Below are 22559 nucleotides of genomic sequence, written 5' to 3' on the forward strand. Positions count from 1 at the left end.
AATTGTCGTCAATTGGGTCACATTATAAGAGCAGGTGGTCCATTTAACAGAAAGCAGATGGATTTCATTGAGATTCCTGTGTGAGGTGGTTTAAGATACGTGCTGGTAATTGTCTGTATATTTAGTCACTGGATTGAAGCCTACCTCACCCATAGAAATGATAACTTCACAGTAGCAAAGCTGTTACTTAGAGAGTTGATCCCACGTTTTGGGTTCCTGGCCTCTTTAGAATCAGACAGAGGAAGTCACTTCAATAACGAGGTGATTAAATTACTATGTTCAGCCTTAAACATTGAGCAGAAGCTGCATTGTAGCTACCGCCTGAAGCTTCTGGATTAGTAGAACAAATGAATGGAACTTTGAAAGCTCAATTGGCAAAAACGTGTGCATCCACAAATCTGAAATGGCCAGATGCTTTACCATTAGTTCTAATGAGCATGAGAAGTACACCTGACAAAAAGACTGGCCTCTCTCACCACTAGATTCTTATGGGCAGAACAATGAGATTGCCAGCTTTTCCTGCAAATGTACTTGTAAACATAACAGATGATTTGGTGCTAGATTACTACAAGGGTCTAGCTGATGTGGGCCGCTATTTTTCTCACCAGATGGAAGCAACAGCCATGCCACGATCCCAAGATCAGTGTCACAGTCTTCAGGCTGGAGATTGGGTGATGATCAAGAAGCATGTGGGGAAGTCCTGCTTGGCGCTTAGGTGGAAAGGACTCTACCAGATTATTCTGGTGATGATTACTGCTGTGAAGTGTGCTGGAGTTCGGAGCTGGGTCCATGTGAGTCATACTCGTAAAGTGACATATCCTCTGAAAGAAGATCCAGTGTTGCTGAGAGCACCAGCAGAAGTTGTAGAGTCTCAAGAAGAACAAGTGACAAAGACAGAGCAATAGACTGCAAAAGTAAAGACAGTGCAAACTGTTGAAAATCCAGGTACACCTCTGAGAGATGAAAAAGAGGTCAATCCTGATATTCCTCTAACAGCAGAAATAGAAGCAGATGTAGCAGGGGAGTCAAGTCTAAGGAGGATTCTCACGGAACCAGATGACTGGGAAAAAGAGATAAAGCAGATCTCATTCCCTCAAGAAGCCGAAAATGTAGTTGAGGTGAATAAGTCATGCAGATTTGACTCCTCCTGAAGTGGCTAATGGTGCAGGTGATGCAAGTCAAAGTCAAAGAAGTGCTTGTCAAATTCCTGCTAAATCAAGACAAATCGTAAGCTCAGTTTTGCCATCACTGTCTAGAAAAACTGTGAAAGGAGACATATGGTCTACACTGTATGAAACTGAATAGCTTCCTGATGTCCTGCTGAGTGAAAATGAGGAAGCAGAAACAACAGAAAGAACAGAACTGAGTGAGGAAGAAACAAGTGCAAATCAAAGATCATATCTGAAATCCTCTTTAAGATGTCATTTGCACATTGACTTGTTCCAGCTTTCTTTCTTACGGCATGGTTTAGCCTTGCAACTAGTGCCCTTTCCAGTCTGTAGTGGCCTCCGCATCGTAGTCTGTGTGTCATAAGCATTCTAATCTGCATCATCTTCAGCATTCAAGTCCATAGTGCCCTGACCATTCCAGTGCATGGTATTCTGAGCATTCTACTCTGAAGAATGGAGGGGGGGAGGTCCATTCTGTGGCACCCTGAGCACAGTATTCCAGTCTGTAGCACTCAAGCATTCCAGTCAATAGCATGCTGGACAATCCAGTCTGGAGGATTCAGGGCATTTCAGTCTGTGGTGTCCGGATCAGTCCAGTATGCAAAATCTATTTCACTCTATAGTTTCCTTGATATCTATGTCCCCTGTAGTCCTGCTATGTTCTTCTCTAAACCCAATAGTAGTCATCTTGTTCTTGTCATGGTTCCTCATACATAAATTTATTGTTCTCTTTCATAAACACATGTATCCCAATATCATTCCTTTTGCTCAGAGGGCGGCCTTTGATTTATCCAGCAGACCAACTGTGCTTTCATCATTTGTGTTCTCTTAAAAAATACTATATATTAACAGTGTACAGACTGATGGGCTCAAATAAAATCACTATTCCGTTCCTGCTGAATTCATATGTGTTATTGCCTCAGGAGGGCTGATTCTTTGTTTGCCCTCTTTAGGCCCCTTTCCATGAGTCAGTATGTTAGTAACTTGCTCAGAAGGACGTGGTGGTTATTCTGGTAAATCCTGAGACCATCTGTACACACCCCTAGTGGGGTTCCAGCTTGAATGTTTTAGAACTAATCTCTTGCCCTGTTGTAATTTTGTGTGTACTTATTGCCTATCCTGTTTATGTGGGGCTTTCTCACGCTCTCTTTCTAGCCATCTCAGCAACATGGTTGGGAGCTCTTCCTCCCTAAACCCCCAAAATCTATAACTAATGCAGAATCCAGTGAATACGCTTAGAATTCTTTGTAAACAGCAAAAAAGTTGGAAATCTACTCTATAGTCTGATTAATATTACACAAGTACATTTTCTCTTTTTTAGTACCTTTTATGTCCATGCGGCCTTGACAAACCATTTCAGTGTTTCTTATAAACCCCTCCTGTCTGAAGTCTGAATGCAATGCAAGATCATTCATTCTAAGCTAGCCTCAGGGATGTTATTAATTAATATTTTGAAGCTACGTGGGGCACAACAGCAACTCACACAAATGAGTGGAAGGCAAAAGGAGAATACATGGCGAAGATGTGTGGAAATAAGTTACAGGTGATACAAGAGCTTACTTCACTAGAGCAATATCTGGCACAACAACAACAAAAAGTGGCAACCACTCCTGAGAAAAGGCAAGTAGGCTACCGGAAAAAGAAAGCAATGAGACATCTAGGATTTGTTGGTTAAATGTACCAGACCAGAGTACAGACAGAGGCAGTACAGAGATAAGGATAAAACAGGCAGGCTCCTAGGATGGCTTCTATAAAGGAAGCAACCACACATAATAGTTATGGGGTTCAGAGGAAGGAGTAGTGAACAGATCTACATACTACAGTGAATAGCACCACAGGACCAATAAAAGATAAGGGAAAAGACATTCGACTGCATGGACCTGTGGCTGAATAATACAAGTTGTCAGAAGCACCCATAAATAAAGATGAACTACTGGTAGCAACAGAGGACCTGAAGAAGGGAAAATCCCCAGGCAGCGAGTCAGCGATGGTGTGGCTGCAGACCTCTAACAGGTGTTCTGGAGACAAAAATAGATAAACTTTTAAAGATCTTCATTGAAGTACAAAATATCAAAATGCTGCCACCATCAATGTGGAAAGCAATTGTCACATGATACAAAAGCAGCCCCAGCAAATATTGATCCTACCAGACATTGTCCAAGATAACCTGGACATTAAGGTCCTGATTTAGAACTTGTCGGACGGGTTACTCTGTCATAACAGTGGCAGATATCGTGTCCACCGAATTCTAAATCCCTTATATCCTATGAAATTTAGATTTCTGCAGACGCGATATCCGTCACAGTTGTGACGGAGTAACCCTTCCTTCAAGTTCTAAATCATGCTTATAGATACTTAGTAAAGCTCTAACAGACTACTGTAGTAGGATCACTGTAAATCCAAACCTACGTGCACTTGTACTCCAGAGATGCATTACGCAAAACCTGCAATGCCTTACATTGCAGGTTTTGAAAGCCTCAGTAGAGGAATACTAAAAACTGGTAGTGTTAACTACTGGAAAGGCCTTCAATACAGTTTGATTGTCTTATATGCTGCAGGTGCAGGAGGGCATGGGGTTCAGGCCATATTTTGTAGGATGTATGAAACTGTTATAGACAGAACCAATGGTATGTGTGAAAGTGGACTGAGTGGTGGTGTTGGGTAGACGGTGGGTGGGGTCCCCTGTCACCTTAACTGCGTGTTCCCTGTCGACTTTGGGAAGTCATGTGGGGGCAAAAATGGGGCATTATGATGACTTCTACCATATAAATCCTCCACATGGACACAGACGATACATTGACATTCCTAAGAAATCTAGAAGTAAATGCAGCTACAGGACCTACAGAGTTTCAGATAAATACCTGGGTTAGACATCCATTGGGATAATTCAAAACTATTCCTGCTGAGGATTGGTAGCATTAAACTGGTGAAAATACCTAGCGCTAAGGATTCACTAGGAAACACAAAGCTTCAGATACCTGGGAATACAACTGGCACACACTGAGCTGAAACAATAAGATTACAGTATGGTAAGGATATTAAAGTGAATTAAAAAATCTGGACAAATCTGGAATACACTGCCCCTTTCTACAGCAGGCTTAGAATCATGAACAAAAATGGGATTTCTGCCGCAATGTATGCACACGCCCCAGGATAGTATTTAAGGTATTACAACAGTTGCTGGGTTCCTGGGTCTCTGCAGTAAAACTGTGCAGGGTGAAATTCACCATACTGAAAGTGACCTAGGACTAGGAAATCAGCCCTGACATTGTATTAAATGGCCATGTAGCTGCAACACACAGTGAGATGTGAAGAAGTGGAACCATAGAGGCTGCATGCACAGACACTGTGTAGGAGTTATTCATGATGGGATGGAGTACGCTTCTCATCTTACATAGTGAAACAGGTGGGTAAGACATGAGAGTGGTAGTAACAATGTTTTTTAGAAGGCTACCTACCACACCTGACATGCAGCTGTGGTGCCTGCCTCGATTTAAAAATATTAGGTATTAAATATAAAAATATTAAGAACATGGAAATCTCAGAGCACAAGACAGTTGGTGATCTACACCACAATGGCAAGTTCATAACCAATGAAGAAGAGTCAAAGACAGCTAGAGACAAATGATTAGTTTCCCAGATGCTCCTGAAGTGACACAAACACTGGTCATAGTACTAAAATTAGTGTAAGGGGAAAGTGACTAGTGGGGCCAACATGTCCGCTGAACAAAGGGCAGACATCCCATTAAAGCAGAGGACTGCCAGCAAAAAAAAATCACTCGTTAAAATCACAGGGTCCACTTCAGTGCTTAATTTGTACATAAAAATGTGCTGGTGCCCAAAACTCTCCTCTGAAACACATGCCTGCTGCAATTAAATGTGTGAGCACTGCATACTGAGGTGGTGTAATCCTGAAGCCATCTCTGGCCTCTTTAATCCATTTACAACAAATCCCTGCCACTTAAGCTCACTATTGCAGCTTTCTCCCTTTGTGAATCTTTTTCATTTTTCTCTTCCTCTGTCTTTCCCGTATGTGTCTTTTGCTTGCAGTAAATGCTTGAGGCAGAAAAATAAGTGCTGGCCCTCAAAAATAAGTGCTGGTGCCCCACCCCAGAAACCAGCCGCTCAAATTAAGCACTGGCCCACATACCAAAACCTGGTTCAAAGACATGAGGGAGTAGGTACTGACCCAATGCACCCTCGCAAAGCAATATAAAGAGAGAGGCAGGCCAAAGACTTAGTAATGTAAAATTTGGAACTCCTGGGTCGACTTATTAATTTGTCATACCATGTTTCTATTTGAACATTGTTAAGGTGGATGGTTTAACTTGTCAATGGGCATTTCATTGCATAATCACTGGAAATATTATCTTCGCCCATCCACTTCCAGAGCCATCAATTACCTTGCCCTCTGCACAGGATCTGCCTGCATGATATAACATGTCCTTTACACTACATGAAAGAACAAGCACTATTTGAAAATATATCCACCTTCTGCTTCAGTGGTCTACTTACTTGAAACAAACAACTATCCCATGGTGTATTTAAAACAGAGGGCCTTTTAACAAACACATTTTGTTGTACATAAAGTAGTATCAGGTCTTTTTCATGATCTAATATGATTTTGTGAATTGCCCGGAAAATATCCAAAATAGAAATATAATGGAAATATTTATAGAATATTCATTAAAAATTAACAACATTAGATAAGAGTACATCCTCTTTGTTATTTTAGTAATAGGGAGCTGGACATCACAGGGCCAATTCACAAGGGCATGTAGGAGTATATAAAAGAGTACTCTTGTAGTACTACTTCCCATACTCGTAAATGCCTTTGTTTATTGGCTCCCATGATTCTGTAGATGAGTAATAGATTATGCATCCTTCCTCCGAAGTACCAACTTTCTAAACAAATGTGATTACCAAATATTCATTGTGAAGGCGTGGTGAATATAATGAATGGGAATTTGGATCATTGCTTTCACACATGCATGAGCCCGATTTAATTAAATTTGTTCTAATACCTTATTAGAGCATCACATTTCAAATGGTGCCTCTATGCATTTATATCACTCATGTTTTTTTTTTGTAATTTATTTGGAGAGCACTTGGTTGTCAATTAAAGTTCCTGGGGTCTATGAGATGCTGGTGAGATAGTATAGGGAACAAACCAGTTACTAGCTCAATAACCACGTTTGCATTCATTGCAGAAGGTAGAGCTACCCAGGAGATCTTAAAATAATTTAACTGTGTACACGTGTAAAGCAGCTCTGTGACTTTACTGAAACTCCATTTAACTGTCTGTATAAGTACGGAGCTAGTTATTCCCTAACTTTCGTAAAGTACAAACGAAGGTTCTAGCCAACCTTGATAACAAGGGTAAATTATCCAACAGCAACTTAAAGCTGTGTGTAGGGACATCCATAGTTTCAGCTAATGTCTGACATTCCCAACACACTCGAGCATTCAAACAATGGATAAAAGGCCTTGTGGATGAAAAGTAAAAAACAGACAATTTTTCATATTAGTAAGATAGGGTTGATGTGCTGAATTTGTTCACTCCCCCACTGCATTGATACCAAAAGCCACTTTGCAGAGCATGCAGGAATTGGGTGGAACACATTGCAAACCAGCGGGCTAAGATAAGCTTAGGTGGGAGCTTAAGGATACGATTATGCCAGGTTTGCCACCTTTGATTAGAGTTGTTGGACAGACTAAATGATAATTAATTATTATCATGGAGTTGGAAGAGATTTCAGATTGCTAGGTTATGGAGATATATCAACATAATATTCAAACTTACTATAGCCTTAGAACCCGCTGTAGCGGACTCTACCGGCTATTAAAGGCCCGCTCCCGCCGTTAAAGGGCCTTTAACAAGGGAGAGGGCCTTTAATAGATGGTTGAGCCCGCTACGGCGGGTTCTAAGGCTATTAGAACATTCTGCCACTCAGGGCCGAATGTTCTGTTAAATAAAACAAATTCCTCACGGAGCCTGAGGGGATTGAAATCCCCTTGGGCTCCGTGAGGGTTAGTTCACAGCTGTTGCTATGAACAAAGCGAACATGGGAATGTTGGCGCTGCGGGCTTTTACCAGCCAGTAAAAGCCCACAGCACTCCATTGTTTTCAATGGAGCTGCCAACGTTCCAATGTTCTAATATTGCTAAAATGTGTAAAGGTAGCAAGCACCGACTACACATTATATGATGCCCTTGCACTTACTATAGAGATTGCTAATTCTTTAATTTTTTTTCATAAATCCTGGACCTGAGCTCATTGTTGTTTGGAATGAGGTACTATAGATTTCTACTGGCTCTGACTACATCAGTATATTACATATATTGGCTCAGGTCCTCATTCGGTCATCCCCCTACTCTGCATGAGTGAGCGTGAATGTGTGATTCTCAATATTGTCCATGAGGTAGTACGTCTTTAAAAGACCTTGTGATTGGGACAAGAACAGACATTATAATCAGTATCTCACTGCTAAATGAAGATGGAAAAGTGAAATGAAAGATTCAAGGGCTACCTGTACAAAGATATTATGGGGCTTCACTGAAGACAACCTTGCTGGGTGTGCACGCCTCTGAAAGGTTCTGTGCTGCTTTGTCTGTGTTTATTCTTTGAATGTGTGACTATTGGAGACAGTAGTCTGCACTGATAGGTTGGTTGTTCTCTTGTTGGAACAGGTATTTTATTATTTCACATATTCTGCAGTGTTCAAAGTCTACACTCCCTTGTAAGGCCAGGCTTCTCTGAAAAATGTTAATGAAAGCGAAATGTCATGATGTGAGAGGATTAACTGTATGGTTTAAATGAAAGGAGATTACCTCTTTGAACATTGATCAACATTATACTGCTACATAGAGATAGAAAAATGAGTGAAAAGATGCAAGAAATAGATCTACCTCAATGCTATAGGGCGTTATTGAAGGTATCCTAACTGAAGACACACAAAGGCGAAAAATTCTGTGCTACTCTGCTTGAGTGCTACCACAATATGGGCCTTATTACGAGTTTGAAGGAGTGGATTACTATGTCCTAAACGTGACGGATATCCATTTTACAAGTTCCATTACATACAGTTGGACTTGTAATACGGAAGACAGAATATCCGTCTGATTTGGGATGGAGTAATCCCCTCTGCCAAACTCGTAATGAGGCCCTATATGTATATCATGTGATGCTAAGATTTTCATATTATATCATACTAGTGTGAAAACTCTTTCACCCTCCAAAAAAAACAAAAAAACAGATTAGCTCCACCTATATGCCCAGAGGAGCAGTCAAGAATAGCATAGCATAATGTGACGTTATGGATCCCATTTCTTTGTTTGAGGGTTGGTACAGCTGACAAAAAAGAGAACTTGCTTTATAAAGTAATATCATGAGGATAAGGCACCTGATTCATAACAGAAAACAGATTCCAAGTTACAAGTGTGAGCTATTTGTGCCTATTTGTGCCTGCAGACGAGTGACTTGTCCACATTTATATTATGAAAAGGTAAGTCTTCCCGTTGGTGTGTCAAGGAGTGGCAAGAACAGGTAATGTAAAGTAAATGATTACCTACACCCAAAAGGGAGGGTATCATGCAGCACATGTGGTGATTCAAAGAAGATAAGGACACGATTTGCCCCTTTGTTCCCTGGCGATAAAGCATTTCTGATCAAAGTGGTGCAGGGCCAGGAACTTCATCTCAGTCAATATAAGAAAACGAACGTAGAGCCCTTTATTTATTTATCTATTTAGTTATCTATGTATTTATTCATTTACAGGGAGTCTTATAAAGTGTTATATGTCGGTTAGCCCTCTTCACAATTATGTAACAGCAACAACAATAAACCATAGACATTAAAATTATAGAGAGAGAGCAGCTAGCTAGGCACATCCCCTAATAATGATAGACTTAACTTTAAATGCAATTAATTGTGTGTATTCCTGACTGGGCGCGTTTCTTATATTAGGTGGGTTTGGATTGCGTGATTAGTTTTACAACCAGATTCACATTTACTGGTCAGGCTTATGACCTTGCAAAAACAAATAACATGGAGGAAAGTTTGTGTGTATAATCATTTCTCATTGCAATGTTTGTAAATAAGGAAATAAAGTAATTGTGCATTAGTTTACCTTATTGCTTGGAACGCATTCGGCAAGTGGCAGGGGAGAGCGTTAGTCTGAGCATCTGGTGCCGAAGGTTTGGGAGCTGTTGGCAGTGAAAAAAGGTGTCACTTTTAAACAGAAACTAAATAATTTACTTTTCCGCTTTTCTCCTGAGGTGCGTACAAGCTCTGTATGCTGCAGCAAGACCTCTGGCCAAAACACCATTGGCTTTTTCAAAATCACATATATTTGCACAGGAATTTTACAGTATGTGTAATTTAACCATATGAACATGTGAATTAGTAAAAAATGTGTAAATTACGCGATCAAGTATGTATGTCATACACATATTGAGTTACTCTAATTTCACTCAATCTTTCTAAATTGGCTTTTTATTCAGAAACAAATATTTAATTGTATCTATTATCCCTGCTTCCTCCAGCCACCCTATCACAGAGCAGGAAAGTTCAAATAAGTACCAACCCTCAGCCAGAAAAATGAGCCTGATTCATAATTCACTTCCAGGCTGTCTAGTTAGTCAATCAAGTGATTTGTAATCGTAAAGTCTGCCAGGAATTGGATGAATAATGGACTATACTAAAACCCAGGGATTTTCTAGTGTTCTTATTTCATTATTTGACTTTTACTGCCATTTGCATTACAAGTCGTTGTCTGGCTTGCAGAAGAACGTATTAAACCATACATATTTATTCAAAGAGCATATTATGAATGAATATGGATGGTTCAGCTTGTGACCTGATCGCTGAATAATGAATTGTTGCAGCTGAATCCGCAAAAATTGATTATTTCGCATAAAAATGTAACTTTCCCTCCCTATGTAAAATCGCACATTTATATATCACGCAGGCTAGGGTGTGGCCATAACTAATATGAGCAAATTGACTTGTGTAATTGGCCCTGCGTCCAATATTCTAGAGTGGTGTCTACAAGAATATTTTAATTACATAGGCTAGTGCCAACCTTTTCGAGCGTATTGAAAAAGGTGCATTTTCCCTCGTCCTTCTTATAGTTTGACGCATAATAATGGCACCAAGCTAGGGCCCATATTTATACTTTTTGACGCAAAACTGCACTAACGCAGTTTTGCGTCAAAAAAATTAGCGCCGGCTAACGCCATTCTGAAGCACCATGCGGGCGCCGTATTTAATCAATGACGTTAGCCGCCGGCGCTGCCTGGTGTGCGTGGAAAAAAACGACATACACCAGGCAGCGCCGGCGTAGGGGGATATGGGGCTTGGGCGTCAAGAAATGGGGCAAGTCAGGTTGAGGCAATTTTTTCGCCTCAACCCGATTTGCGCCATTGTTTTTCACTCCCAACCCCCATAGAAATGACTCCTGTCTTAGCAAAGACAGGAGTCATGCCCCCTTGCCCAATGGCCATGCCCAGGGGACTTCTGTCCCCTGGGCATGGTCATTGGGCATAGTGGCATGTAGGGGGGCACAAATCAGGCTCCCCTATGCCCCAAAAAAAAAAAAAAAAAACACTTACCTGAACTTACCTTAATGTCCCTGGGATGGGTCCCTCCAGCCTTGGGTGTCCTCCTGGGGTGGGCAAGGGTGACAGGGGGTGTCCCTGGGGGCATGGGAGGGCACCTCTGGGCTCCTTCAGAGCCCACAGGTCCCTTAACGCCTGCCTTTTGCAGGCGCTAAAAAACGGCGCAAAAGCGGCCGTACGTCATTTTTTTTGACCCGCCCACTCCCGGGCGTGAATTTTGCCCGGGAGTATAAATCCGACGCACATGCCTCGGAGTCGATTTTTTAGACGTGAACGCCTACCTTGCATCTCATTAACGCAAAGTAGGAGGCCACGCTAAAAAATTACGCAAACTCCATGGACTTTGGCGCTAGACGCGTCTAACGCCAAAGTATAAATATGGAGTTAGTTTTGCGTCGAAATTGCGTCAAAAAAAACGACGCAATTCCGGCGCAAACGGAGTATAAATATGCCCCTAGATATCGCTCATCTAATTTATAGACTTTTCAGTGAGTAGATGAGTTTTACTGCTGCCTTGGGCATGCATTACTCCTGAATTTCCAGGATAAACACAGGCTCACTCACAGAAAAAACAGTGGGCTAAGCATGAATTAAATGTATGACTTAATCACACCTAAGCTGGGGGTAAGACGGAAGTGCTCACAAAACAATATCGATTGTGGTGCTACAACTATTGGCTCATTAACATGCCGAGGTCAAGAACTCTCTTACCTTGATTCTAATGTTTGTACCCAACCACAAACTCTTTGACATAAGCTTTATTAGTATTGTCAGTTTATGGAAGGTTGAGATTTTACCCAACACGTGTCTTTTATAGGATAGTAGTATGCCAAGTTTCTTTTTCAAGGCCTTAAAAATGTCCAGCATTCTGTCAGGGGGTGAAAACCTATTTCATAGTTGTATTCCTCCATAAGAGTATTGATAAACCTGTGTTATCATTATCCAGAACGGATGGCAGTCCTGATGTCCAAAGTCATCTTGCATGCCATCCCATAAATGTATTATAAGTTGTAGCAGTGGTGGTGGGGTGGCACAGCCAACTGGACAAAATGTCAACTGCAACTTGAGCGAGCTCTTCCTGACAGCAGCACTGATTCCCCCAAATCTGCTTGAATACAGGACCCAAGAAACGACAATGTGCTTATGTAGGTGTGAGGTACCGGTGGCCTGCACATTGTATTGTATTGTATTGTAATCGTATTTATATAGCGCTTACTACCCCTGACAAGGCATTAAAGCGCTTTTCGGTGAGTAGCACGCTACTCTGGAACCCAACAAGAATTAGTGATGGATTAGTATCGGGAAATATTAGTACAGTTTTAGTATTATTATGAGTTAATTTGAGCCGCGGATATGAGAGTTTGTTAGTTTGATTGACTGGAATAATGGAGGGGTGGAGGAGGAAAGAAATCCAGAAGTGTTAATTGGGAGTACATCCTTCATTTACTCAACCCAAAGGCTTGGGATGAGTAAAGGGGGATGGAGGAGGGAAGAGTATGTGGAAGGGTTAGGGAGAGCACAGTAGCAGGGTGAGATAAATGAGGGCGAATTTAGTAGGGTTGTGTGGGAGGTCAAGGTAGTAGAGTGAGGTTTGGTGAGTTAGATGTGGAAGCGGAGGGAAGAGCTTAGGCAGAGTTATTTAGGAGATGAAAGTAGTAGAAAGGATTTGGGATGAGTCAGAGTGAGAATGGAGGATAGTTTGATAGCGACATGGCATATGATGATGGGTAGATAAGTGTGATAAGATGAGAGCAGGAATTCATAGATATCTAGTATAACAACCCACCCAGGAGCCATGCAATGACCCACGAACATACCAAGCACAGAAACAACATATACACACATATATATATATATATATATACACACACACATATACATACACACATACAAACACACATGAATACACACACATATGCACATACAATACATAAATAGAACCATGGGTAAAATATACTTGGTCAAACAGGTTTAAAGAGTGTGTGTGTGTATTTTATTGTTATGACATAGTAGCGATACATACTTTCTAAAGAACTATACATGACTAGAAATATACACATAATCTGAAAAAAATATCTATCAACATAGGCATATGCAGTCCATAGTTGCTTGAATATGGTGGTTATGAAGGAAAGAGCCAATTCTTGAGTAGTTTTCTGAAGACAAGAAAGTTATCTGTGGCTCTTATAGTTGAGGGTAATGAATTCCATAGTTTGGCTGCTTGAACGGAGAAGGATGTACCATCTATGGTCTTTTTCCTGTATGGTGGTGTTCTAAGGTGGAGTGGCAATCTTGAGCGGAGGTTTCTTTGTTGGATGTATTTGGTTATTTTGTTTCTGATAAAAAGCAGTCCTGTTCCATGTATAGCTTTGTGGGTGATACAAAGCAGCTTGAAAGTGCATCTTCTGTCAACGGGTAACCAGTGTAGTGCTCTCAAGGCAGGGGAGATGTGGGCTTGCAGCTTTACATGTAATAGTAGCCTGGCTGCAGAATTCTGGAAACGTAGTGTTTTTTTCATAATAGATAGAGATGATCCATGGTAGAGGCCATTGGCATAATCCAGTTTGGATAGTACAAGCGAGATAGTAGCTTGCACCTTGTGTGGAAATCCGAGGTGGGGAAAGATGCATTGTAAAGTCTTAAAGGTGATGAAGCTTGTTTGTGCTAATTTGTCCACTTGGGCATTCATAGTTAACTTGGAATCCATGGTGATTCCTAGGTTTTTAACTTCCTTGGATAATTGAGGAGGTGGTCCGAGATCATCAGGCCAGACGCACAGAGGGTCATCATTTTTCCAGTCACCGCATATGAGTATTTCTGTTTTGGAGGTATTTAGTTTGAGATGGCTCCAGGTCATCCACTGATCAATGGCTCTGAGGCAACTGAAGATTTGTGAGTTTTCAATGTTTTTGGGGCATTCTAATTTAAGTAGTATTTGTGTGTCATCTGCATAGTTGTAGCATGTGAGATGGAAATCATTGGTCAGTTCTGGTAAAGATATCATGTAGATGTTGAAAAGCAAAGGTGAGATGATTGATCCTTGGGGGACCCCTGCTTTTGTGAGGTAGGATTCGGACGAGAAGGGGGGGCGAGTGGATGATATTAGATCTTTTTTGAAGATAGGAAGTAATCCAATTGAGAGCAATCCCTTGTATGCCGGCTTCGTGGAGTCTTTGAATTAGGGTGTCATGGTCAACCGTATCAAAGGCAGCTGAGAGGTCCAAGAGAAGTAGTGCAGCAACTCCATTGAGGTCGACTGTGTTTTTAAGATCATCCCAGATTGCTATGAGTGCCGATTCAGTGCTTCTTCCTGGGTGGAATCCAGTTTGGAAGTCTGAAAGTATAGAATTGTCTTCAATGAATTGTGACATCTGGGCAAATGCTGCTCTTTCTATCAATTTGCCCAGGAAAGGTCCATTTGTGATTGGTCTGTAGTTGCTGGGGTCTTGCGAGTCTAGGTTTGTTTTCTTTAATAATGGTCGTATGTGTGCCTTTTTTTAGGTCTACAGGAAAAGTTCCTGAAGTTAAAGAGTTGTTGATGATTCTTCTTACAGGTGCGGCAGCAGAAGTAGATAGAAGAATGTTCTTGAAGATCTGTGGTGGGCAAGGGTCAGAAGGGCAACGGGAAGGTCTGCTTGCTTTGACCAAATCCATAAATTCACCCTGGGATATTTGTTTGAATGACTGTAGAGGTTGGGTTGGTTTATTCTTAGAGGGTATTTTAGGAAAGGGGTTGGTGCTGATGTTTTTCTTCTGTTTTAAATAGGAGTCCAATGTGTCTGCCTTGGTTGTGTAGTGAGTTGCCAATTTGTTTGTGAAATCTTGAGAAGTGGGATAAATTCCTTCCATGCAAGTAAGTTTTCGAAATTCACTGAGAATTTTATAAAAATCCTTGGTTGTAGATTGAGCATTATGAATTCTGTCTGAGTAGTACCTTTTTTTTTTAGCTTTTTTGATTGATGATTTGTATATCCTGTTATGTTTGTTTAGCTGCAGTTTGTCTTGTCTGTTTGTTTTGAGCCAGGTCCGCTGCAACTTTCTGTTTTGTTGCTCTATCTTTTTAAGTTCTGTGTTCCTCCAAGGTTTTGGTTTTCTTTGGTCGTGTTTAGTTTTTCTGAGTGGTATTAGGATATCAAAAGCTTCCTGTAGCCACTCAGATTTGTGTTGGCTGTTAGTTGTGTTTCTAAGTCATCCAAACTGAGTTTGCTCCATGGTCGATAGGTGCATGTATGTAAGTAGTTATGGGGTGTGTTGATTTGTGGAGTTGTATGTCGGAAAGTTATCAAATGGTGGTCTGACCAAGTGATTGGCGTGATGCTATGAATAGTAACTAGTTCAGGCTTAGCAAAACTGACATCTAGGATGTGTTCAGCGATGTGTGTGGGATTGTGTACAATCTGATGTAGGTTCAATGCGACTAGGCCAGTGGTGATAGCTTTTGGATGGGGCATATTGGGTTTGTCAAACCAAATGTTTAGATCCCCAAGAATGCATAGGTTGGAGTATAGTGTAATAAGGTTTGAGACTGTGTCTAGAAAAGCATCTGGGAATGTGGAGTTGTTAGGTGGAGGTCTGTAAAGGAGGATAAAGTTACAGGAGGAAGTTGGGGTAGGGTGGCATCTGGTAAGGAGGGCTTCACAACCTTGTATGGAGATGTTGTCTGTTTTACTGAGGTTCAATGCCTGTTTGAATATAATAGCTAGTCCACCTCCTCTTTTGCCTATACGGTTTTGTGTGATGGTTTGATAGCCTTGAGGAACGGCTTTGTGCCACACTGGGGCCATGTCATGTCCCAACCAGGATTCAGTTATGAATAGTAAGTCAGGTTGTGTGTCCGTGAGCAGGTCGTAGATGTGGTGCTTGTTTTTTTAGAGTGATCGAGCATTTATGAGCTGGCAGTTTAGAAAAGGTGTTAGTGGTAGTGTTCTTTTGTTTAGGAGAAGGGTAAGTAGTATAATGTGAGCTTGAAGCAGGAGTGTTGCTAGTTGTGATAACTGTTTGAGGGTCACAATAGTCTTGCTTTTCAATATAGTGTTCCTGTATCGAAGTGTGGTGTTTACAGCTCATGGGTGGGCTGTTTGGGATGGATGGGCATGGTGTGGTGGGCCCTGTGGACCTGGCCTTAGCTGCTGGACTGTGGTAGATGCACGGTCATATGGTAAGGCGACCTTAACGGCTGAGGAAGTGCCTGAGACTAGGTGACGATTTATAAAGAATGAACTGGCTGTCATGGAACCTCATGAACATTGGCTGCGTTAAGCATGTTGCTGGGGGTAGTGTTGATGCCACCCACATGGAGTCCGCCTGCAGCCTATGTGCGGACTGCATCAAGGAACTGTGTACCATAACAGTGTAGCACGTTTATGACCCCCTCACTCCTCATTTATACGCTACATGTAGGAACACTGAAGCACCACTCACTGGTTGATCATGCTACCGTTGTTTACATTGGTCATTACACAGAGTGTAATGAGCGCAGGGCACTACTATGGATTTACCTGCACAGACATACTGACCTAAATTGACACCCACTGCTGGCTTAGTGTCATGCCCTGCAGACTCCCAGAGAAACCACTGATCAGAAAAATAGACCCGCATTGTTGGGAAAACCCAGAGCATTAAAATCACCATCTGTACCCCAGGTGTATCCTCACAGCAGCTTGAAATGGATCAAGCTGGACCAAACTGTCTGGGGAAACAGGGCTTTCTCACAAAAGATCAAGAACAGGGGGATAAAGTAGACATGATCCTGGAGGCAGTTAGCTCCACTAGGGGGCCCCTAAAAGCAAAAATCAATGCTTTGAAAACTACGAAGGCCAGTATTAGAGAGCAAGCCTTTTCTTCATTGCTTCAAGCCAGTGAGTTATGTGACTGTAAGGCTTTCTGGGCGACAGTCAACAGCAATTATTTTAGTCACAACAACAGCATGGGGGCTGACACAGTGATTCCTCCAGATATCTGGGTCACCCATTTTTTTAAACTGTATGCGGATCCCGATCCCATTCTCCACTCTGAGGGGGCTGTGGGTAGCTTGTTTTTGCCTTCCCTGGATAACGTTGCATTTTCCCAGCCTTTGGCAGCATGTCCTGCTGGCCTTGTAATCGAACTTAGCGAGGTCATGGCAGCGCTAGGCAGCTGCCTTGCTGGGAGGGCTCCCGGCCGTGATTGGATCCCTTCTGAGCTGTTTAAGGCCAATGTTGAATTGTGTGCTTCTCTTTTGACAAATGTCTTAAATGCCTCCCTAGTTTCAGGCCTGCACAAAGCCTGGTCCCATGCAACCATTGTTCCAATTTTTTAAAAGTGCTCCAAAGGTGACCCGCATTGCTACTGCCCCATTTTGCTGATTAATTCCAATGCCAAAGTCATGGGGAGAATTTTGTTGGAGGACCTACAGACATGGGCCGGTGAACGAAAAGTGTTGTCGGAGCTCCAGTTTGGTTTTCGTCCAGTCTGGGGACAGTGGAAAAGGCCCTAAATTTGTATCTTTTAATTGGCAACCACTGCAGCAAAAAAACAGGCAAGCTGTATCTTGCATTCGTGGATTTAAGCTCCGCTTTCAACTCTTTTAACAGAGCCAAATTGTGGAGCATTCGGTCAGATATGGGTGTGGAGCAGTATATCGTCAACTTTTTAAGACAGCTGTACTGCAAGGTTGCAGCTAGTGTGGGGTATGGCCCTGGGGGAGAGATCACAGCAGCCTATACCCCCACTAGGAGGGTGCATCAGGGCTGTGTGATGGCTCAGTTCCTGTTTTCTTTACATGTAAATGGCCTGGAGGAGCAGCTGGTGGGGCTTGGGGCAGACTGCCCCCACAAAGGGGATCACAGTGTCCCAGCATTAATTTATGCTGATGACACAGTCATAATAGCCAGGACTGCACTGTCACCACGTTTGCTTACCTAGGCGTTCTGTTTGACAAGCAACTTACATGGGAACCTTTGGAAAATAGCACAGTGGCTACCTTTTTAAAAGCGGTGGAGGCTGTGTTCACCTTTGCTAGTAGATTAAGGCAGAAGCCAGTTAAGAAACTTGTAGATATTTACAGGGCCAGGCGCTGTGTGCGGTTGCTTCCTACGGGGCATGGGTGTGGGGCATTGAAGAGCAGGCAGGAATGAAGTCTGTGGAGAAAACTTTTCATAAAAGGCTATTGTCTCTTCCTACAGGCACAAGCTCCTTTATTTGCCACTCAGAGGTGGGCTGGAGTATATTACTGACGTCATAAAAATGCAACACCTAATCCTGAGGTTCAGAATTTGGACAAGAAAGAAGACCTATTTAATCTGGCCCATCTTCACTGATTGTCAGCAGCTGGATCGCTGTTTTGATATCCCCTGGATCAGGTATATCCCCAGCACCTGCTGCAGCCTGGGGCTCAAAGATTTCTTTAATACTCCTGGAAGCCTCAAGCCAAGCTTTGCCTCCACACTGAAAAGTAAATTCCTAGCTCAGTGTTTGGGATAGCAGACTGCATGGTGAGGCGAGCAAGCAATCCTTCAAGACTTATGCAGACATTCCAACAAACCAAGACATTGAACCATACCTAAGGTGGGTAGGGAATCAGCACAACAGGTTCTTGTTGGTTAGGTTGATGTTGAGCACAGTGCACTTTCTCAATGGCCTTCCTAGCTCAGGGCTCTTACTTTATGAATTTACATGTGTGCCGTTGCGACAGTTGCTCTGTGAAAAGTACTCTGCAAATTGTAAATTTTATATGCCACTGAGAAGACTTTACCTGTTACCTTTCTTAAGGCAAGCTAATATATGAATTACAAGAGCAGCTTTTAACAATTTGCAGTCATTACGAAGCCCGCAGATTTGCCATGTAACCACAGTCTACATCCAGTGGGGAGTAAGACTGAGGACCTCTATGGTTATTTTACAGTATGACTTCTGTTTTTATCTCATTGCAGTGGCCCTGTTTCATATATAATTTTAATATTGCTTTTTATGAACATTTTTTATGTTGTTTATTAATGCTTCTTTTATGATCATGATTCTGATTGAATAAAGAGTAATTGACTTGAATTGAATTTACTTGGGCTTATTGCTAGAGGACTAGAGAACCTCAGAGAGTGAGTCACTCAGACAGAGAGCTTGCTGTAGTTGCTGCATCTGCAGATATCAGACCTCCAGCAATGTTTTGCAGGACCTCACTGACTACATTTGCTTTCTGGAAGGCAGAGCAGAGGATGCAGAGAGCTGCACTAGAGGCGGCAACATTCATGCAGTAAGCATTCCTGAAGGGTCTGAAAAAATGTGCCATGGTGAACTTTCTGGAAAACTGGATCACCACCACAGTGGCATCCAAGAGTCTGTTTTCCTTTTCGTTTCTACTGAGCAAGCACACCAGGTCCCGGTGTATATGCTGCCTTCTGGCATACTTCCTAGACTCATAGTGGCCACGCTATTAAATTTCAAAGACTGTGATGCTATCCTGCAAGAAGCCATGGAAACCAGGCACTCAGTGATCAATAACAGAGTCCCGTTTACACCTTAGCAGTGAAGTACCACACAGTGTCCTTCACGGGAATGAAAAAGAAAACTTAAAGGAACGGGCCTCAAATACACCCTGCTTTTCACAGAGAAACTCAAAATAATGAAGTAGCAGAAGTGTTTCTTTTTCACCAGCCAAGAAATTGCATTGGGCTAGATGGATAAGTATGTCACTTCAACCCAGGCAGGTGACCCACAAGGTGGGAGTGAGCTATCAAGGCCTTGCTGCACACATAGACTACAGAACCGAGTGAAAGGAAACCAGTGTACATCGACTCCAGATCATGAGCAAGCTGAGGTGTCAACGCTCCTCAGCATTGTGGGCTGTGGTTTCCATACGTACAGAGATTACCTGCTTTGCTTCGTACATCTCCAACGAGGACAATGAAAATGATGCCCACACATTGCTTCAGTGATGATGATGGCAAGCAACCTAAAGCAACCCCACAAACAGCAAACCATCCGGTTTGAAGCACAAGAAATGGGGGGCTCTCTTCTTGGTGGGTGTCAGAAGTAACAGGCATTTGATGGAGAACATCAGCCAGCCACCTTTTAATGTTCGGATGTTGCCGAGATTTCTACGCCACTGCTGTGGCTCATTAAGCCTATATGAGTCCAGATCTAAAAAACTAAAAGCATGTCTTTGTTACCTCAGGCACAGTCTCAGGCCCAATAGGCAAGTTGCAATGTCTAGTGGTACTGGCCTGCTTGTAAGTTCTAGTAGTGTTGTTGTAATTTGCATCCAAAATTGGTCATAACAGTGCATGTCCATATCATATGTGAGATTTCCGATTCTGAAGCCTGGCAGGGTGGGCAACTATCTAGAGACTCTAGATACATTTTCAACACCCAAATTGGTGCCAGGTTTGTCTGATGTAAGTAAATAAATTGGGTATTTTGAAGTGTGGGTTTCTTGTGACAGACTTTGTGTAGCTTAGGTTCTAGTCCCAGTCGCTATTTGTTATCTCTTTAATGAGTGCTCCTTCCCACTTAAATTTGACAAGGTCTGCGCTGGTGTGTAGTGCTGAAGAGATTGTCCCATACAAGTATGTTACAGCCTTTCTCTTTATCTGTGTGTAAGGAATACGTGCAACGTGTCATTAGTAGTGAGTTCAACCTAGCCCTCCCCCATGTGTCTTTGATGGCCTCCAAGAGTACATTGCATGCAAGAAACTGGCCAGCTCCCAACTCCCAGTTGTCAATCGGGGTATCATAGGAGTGAAGGGTGCATTACAAAACAGGTTTCCCACTGATAGGATCCCCATCTCAGTTCATATTTGGTATTTGTAGTGGGCCAACAGTGGTAAAAATCCAGGGTGATCCAGAGTGGAATCTTCAGGGAAAATACACTACTCAGTGCCCTGTTCACTTCATGAGTCTTTGTCATTATCGGCTCACCACTCACAGTGCATGGTGGCACTTTCCAGGCAGAGGACCATTGTCCAGCACTGCCTCATACCAGCATGTGGGCCGATGCACCTCTGAGGATATCGCCCTCCGAAGCCTGCCATCACATCTGACATTGGAGCTGCGCCATCAGATAATAAGCCCCGTAGTTTGGGGCACCAAGGTCTCCTCCATCTATCAGACACCAAAAGTCCTAGCAATGACTCTTTGTCTGATCATAGCCCTGTGTTACTGTCTCTATAGTACAGTACTATGCGGACCAAGATGCCTATAGGTGCTGCAGTGGAGGGCACTGCATACAGGGGTACAAACACAGAAAAAATGTAACACTACTTTGACACCAACAAAGGGTCTATGGCTGATTCCCTTAATCAAATGGGAAACCTTCAAGATATATATAAGAGTTCTCTACATTAAAATCTCTACTGAAATGCACACTGTACTTCGAGGAAAAACTTTCACCATCTCAAATGGAGCGCAGTCAAGTCAGACTCTGTAAGGTGGGGACTGGAACACAAGTGACAACATTACACTGACCTTAGTAGGAGGATGGCAAAGTATGATTACAGAGAGTATATCACTCAAGGACATAGATGGGGGATAATCCTACCTTTTATTATCTAGGTTGATTCAAGCACAAGGGCTGTAAGAGCCACCCGTCACCCGGATGAACATCAAATTCATAGACAAGCATAGCGTTCACTGCATGCTATGGACAATTGTATGTACAACCATATATAACTGCCACTGATTGCATACATCCTTTCTTAATGCCTGCTAGGCTGCAAAAGCTCTCACGGTGTCAGGTGCTTGTGATGGAAGGGCCAGTCACAGAGCCTAAGATCACTACCATGATTAAGCAACTTGTGACAGGCAAGACTCCCGGCTACAACAATTCTCCACTTGTATTTTTTAAAACCCATCCAGCTGTCTTGCTAAAATCCCTCAAAGAGGTCTGTGACCCATCCAGAAACCAAGGCATGCTGATGCCAGTGTTTCAGGAGGTTGTCTTTGCTGCTCAAAGCTGCAGTGACCCTTTGGACCACAGCTCATATTGTGCACTGTCTTTCTTGAATTTAGATCATAACATCGTAGAGAGGATTATTGTGAACTGGATTCAGCGTACATTCCCAAACTTCGTTCACCTGCATTAGAAAGAATGAGTCCCAGGCAGGAGTATCTATCTCACCCAATACCAGGAGACTATTTCATGTTTTTCATGGGATCTAAAGAGATCAGTCTTGCAAGTTGGCTCTGTGGATAAATAGGAAAAAATCAATAAATAACCTGCCTGGACATATTTATTTAAGGTCTTGGGGTGTGTGGATCTTGGAGTCGCCATCCTGTCTTGGATTTAGGTTTTATACACTGGCCCCATTGCCTGGGTCAAGACATGGGATGAAGATATATGAATCCTGGCTGATTCAAATGGATACCAGACAGGGTTACCCACTTTCCCTGCTTCATTTTGCCCTTGCAATGAAGCCACTAGCTAGTTTGATCCGCCAAATAGGAGAAAGGCATGGTCTGGACATAGCAAGTCAGAAATATTTCAGCTCACTCTATGCCATGAAGTCTTGATAGACTCAAGTGGCGTAACCAGAGCTGTGGGGATGATGCTAGAGACTCTGGAGACTTTCAGCAAATTATTTGGATTGGTTTTTAACCGTGCCAAATACTGTATATTCCCCTTGACAAATGCCTGTTCCCACATGCTTAGTATTGCTGATTTGCCCAATAAATTACATAGGTTTAAATACCTCGGAGTGAATGTGTTGTCGGAGTGCCCTGCCAGTACGGAGTCCTTGTCCCAAAAACACGTGGCAGTAACGACGAGATGCCTGGCAGGGTCTCACACCTCTTTGGAGTCTG

The 22559-nt window shown here is 42.5% G+C and overlaps 1 long non-coding RNA gene across 1 annotated transcript in view; it reads right to left on the reverse strand.

Annotated features, from left to right (window-relative positions):
* Nucleotides 1-22559, reverse strand: part of LOC138285424 (uncharacterized) — a 142431-nt gene that overhangs the window by 67302 nt on the left and 52570 nt on the right. Inside the window, exon 5 of the long non-coding RNA XR_011201591.1 lies at nt 9299-9374. This is a non-coding gene — a long non-coding RNA (uncharacterized lncRNA). The remainder of the gene's footprint in view (nt 1-9298; nt 9375-22559) is intronic.

This window comes from Pleurodeles waltl, chromosome 1_1 (genome assembly GCF_031143425.1).
Source record: "Pleurodeles waltl isolate 20211129_DDA chromosome 1_1, aPleWal1.hap1.20221129, whole genome shotgun sequence".
NCBI classification, from domain to species: domain Eukaryota; kingdom Metazoa; phylum Chordata; class Amphibia; order Caudata; family Salamandridae; genus Pleurodeles; species Pleurodeles waltl.